This window comes from Equus quagga, chromosome 11 (assembly GCF_021613505.1).
Source record: "Equus quagga isolate Etosha38 chromosome 11, UCLA_HA_Equagga_1.0, whole genome shotgun sequence".
NCBI classification, from domain to species: domain Eukaryota; kingdom Metazoa; phylum Chordata; class Mammalia; order Perissodactyla; family Equidae; genus Equus; species Equus quagga.
Genome location: NC_060277.1, coordinates 174,631 through 177,732, shown reverse-complemented (window position 1 = coordinate 177,732; position 3,102 = coordinate 174,631). Strand labels below are relative to the sequence as shown.

Sequence of the window (3,102 nt, the reverse complement as noted above, 5' to 3'; positions counted from 1 at the left end):
TTTTATTTTATTTTATTTTATTTTATTTTATTTTATTTTATTTTATTTTCCAAGGAAGATTAGCCCTGAGCTAAGATCTGCCAATCCTCCTCTTTTTTGTTTTCTGAGGAAGACTGGCCCTGAGCTAACATCTGTGCCCATCTTCCTCTACTTTATATGTGGGACGCCTACCACAGCATGGCTTGCCACACAGTGCCATGTCCGAACCCAAGATCTGAACCGGTGAACCCCAGGCCGCTGAAGTGGAAGGTATGCACTTAATTGCTGTGCCACCGGGCTGGCCCCTAGAGTAAGTCTTGATATCTAGTAACCTGTCTCCCTTTCTTGTTCTTCTAGACGTCTTGACTGTTTTTGGCCCTTTTACATCCATAAATATTTTAGAATCAGCTTTTCAAGTTACATACACACATGCATCCCACAAAAGCTCTTGGGATTTTTTATTAAGATGGCATTGAATCTGTCTGTCAATTTGAGAAAATTAATTTCTTCATTCTTCTGAGTCTCTAATTCATAAAACGTATCTCTCCATTTATTTAGGTCTTTAAAAATATTTTTCAATAAAGTTTTCTGTTTTTTGGGTTTTTTTGCTTTCTCTCCCCAAATCCCCCCAGTACGTAGTTATATATTTTAGTCGTAGCTCCTTCTAGTTGTGGCATGTGGGGCGCTGCCTCAACGTGGCCTGAGGAGCACTGCCATGTCCACGCCCAGGATCAGAAAGAGCAAACCCTGGGCTGCCGAAGTGGAGCGCATGAACTTAACCACTAGGCCACGGGGCCAGCCCCTCAATAAAGTTTTATAATTTTCTTCATAAAGTTTGTACTTTTATTTTTTCTAGATACTTAACAATGTTTGATGTTATTGTGAATGATAATCTTTTTTAAGCTTCTTGATGGATATAGAAGAATATGCAAATCGTTTAAGTATAGAACTCAATGAATTATAAGGGGAACTCCCCTGGGCTCCCACCAGGAGATCGTTGCCAGCACCCCAAATTGCCTCCATGTCTCTCCCCATCCTTACCCTCTTTTTCCTCCCTAGAGGTGACCACCATCCTAGCTTCTAACTCTGTAGTGTAGACCTTTGTATAAATTAAACCATACAAAATGTATTATTTTGTTTCTAGCTTCTTTTGTTTGTGTGTGTGATTTACACGTATTGTTGTGTGTAGCAGTAGATTGTTCATTCATCTATAGCATTCCATTACGTGAATATGTTTATCCATTTGATTGTCATTGTATGCTTGGCTTGTTTCTAGTTTGGAGCCATCTGTTGCAGCTGTAAATATTCTTGTGGACATATTTGATCCACATGTTCATGTTTTTCTGTTGGGTCAAGTGTATGCATATGTTTAACTGTAGGAAATAATACCAAACAGTTTTTCAAAGTACTTAAACCAATTTACACTTTCACCAGCTGTACACAAGAGTTCTGGATGCTCACCAACACGTAGCTTTGTCCGTCTAGTAGCTTAAAACAGGAATAATTATTTTTCACAATTCTATGGGTAGGATGGTGTCACCTGGGCAGTTCTGCTTTCTCTTGTAGTCTGGGCTCGTTCCTGTGGTTGCATTCACCTGGGAGCTCAGTTGCAACTGGATAGCCAAGATGGTATCATTCACACATCTGGTGCTTTGACTGGCGTGGCTGAAACATCTGGGGGCTTTATCTCTCCATGTGGTCTCTCATCATTCAGTAAGCTAGCCCAAGCTTATTTACAGGCAGCTGTATCCCAAGAGTGCAAAAAAATAGAATCTTCAAATCTTGTTAAGGCCTAGGTCCAGAAGTCACACATCTTCACTTCCACAATAGCCTATTGGCTAAAACAGGGCAGTGCTAATGCAGATTCAAAGGGAAGGAGGGCAATAGACTTCACCTCTTGATGGGAGAACTGGTATGCATGCACAGGGATGGGAGCAGTTTTTCCTGGCCATACATATAGACAGTAGACCATGTTTTGTCCTCTGGCCACAATTCGCCTGCCTTTCATATGCAGAATACATTTACCCCATCCCAAGACACCCAAAATCTCATCCAATTATGGTATCAGTCTTGAAGTCCAGTCTCTTGTGACCTGCATCAGGTCCAATTGCAAATGAGGCTCCTTGTCTGTGGCTTCTCTTGATCTGGAGACCTGTAGTTTTAGCTGTCTCCTAGACACCCAGCTTACACTGGTGAAACACAAAAGGGGCAACCACAGCAGTCTTTCCTGTTCACAAAGGCAGGAAACAGAGCCACATGGCAGTCACGGGTACGTAGCAATTCTGAAATTCATCCCGCCCAGTTGCTCTGATTACCCCCTTGATTATGGTCCAGGTCTGTGCCTTGGGAGTGGGCTCCTAATCCTTGTTCTCAGCTTCACTTGGCTCTGTCCTCTGAGTCACGCATCCCTTTCAAAAAGAAATGATTTCTGGTTGCAGTTGCATAGCTTTCTCAGCCTGCTTCTTGCCTGTAGAAAGTGGGAGGCTCAGAGACTATTTCAGACTTTCTTGGTCCCTTTATTTCAAGCTGGTCATGCTTTCACCAGAACAATCTTCTTGTCAGTTTTGTGGGCTTTCTATGTATCTGATTAGAATCCATTCTACTAGACAAGAGTTAAACCCACAATCTTTGAGGTAGGCCCCTGTCTACCTGCACAGGCATTTGGGGTGTGGGACTGTCTTTACAATTCCTAGAATCTCTTTTATTTTCTAAACGAGAGAGTCTATGAGGCTCCACCTTAGACCTTTCAAAAGCTTTATGAAGGAGGTCTTTGAAATGAGGCCGTTTATTACTTTGAGACTTTTTACTGGCCAAAAGACACCGTACTACATGTTCTTTATTTCCACTGAATTGTACTCAAAAACTAGATAGATCTTTCAGGTCATTTCCTGTCTTCTCACTGGATCACAGGCAGCTAAAGAAGCCAGTCGTGCCTTGCACATCCTGCGTGGAATCTCTTTAGCTGCGTCTCCACATGCCCTGGCACGTTGTCTGTTGTCCACATTAATGGAGGCAACAGCGTTACTAAACATTCTGCTGCTGTGTAACACAGTGACCCTGTCCTGGCCTTTCGCACAACGTCACTGCTGCTGCGTAACACAGTGACCCTGTCCTGGCCTTTCG

General features: G+C 42.7%; 1 protein-coding gene across 14 annotated transcripts in view; it reads left to right on the top strand.

Annotated features, from left to right (window-relative positions):
- The window catches only part of ECT2L (epithelial cell transforming 2 like), a 103,380-nt gene that overhangs the window by 4,193 nt on the left and 96,085 nt on the right, over positions 1 to 3,102 (top strand). Inside the window, exon 1 of one of the 14 annotated variants that reach the window (XM_046674383.1) lies at positions 212 to 249. The exons of the other annotated variants lie outside the window; for them this stretch is intronic. The gene's annotated coding sequence lies outside the window, so the exon portion shown is untranslated. Of the gene's footprint in view, positions 1 to 211; positions 250 to 3,102 lie in introns of those variants that run through there. 14 annotated transcript variants of the gene reach the window in all.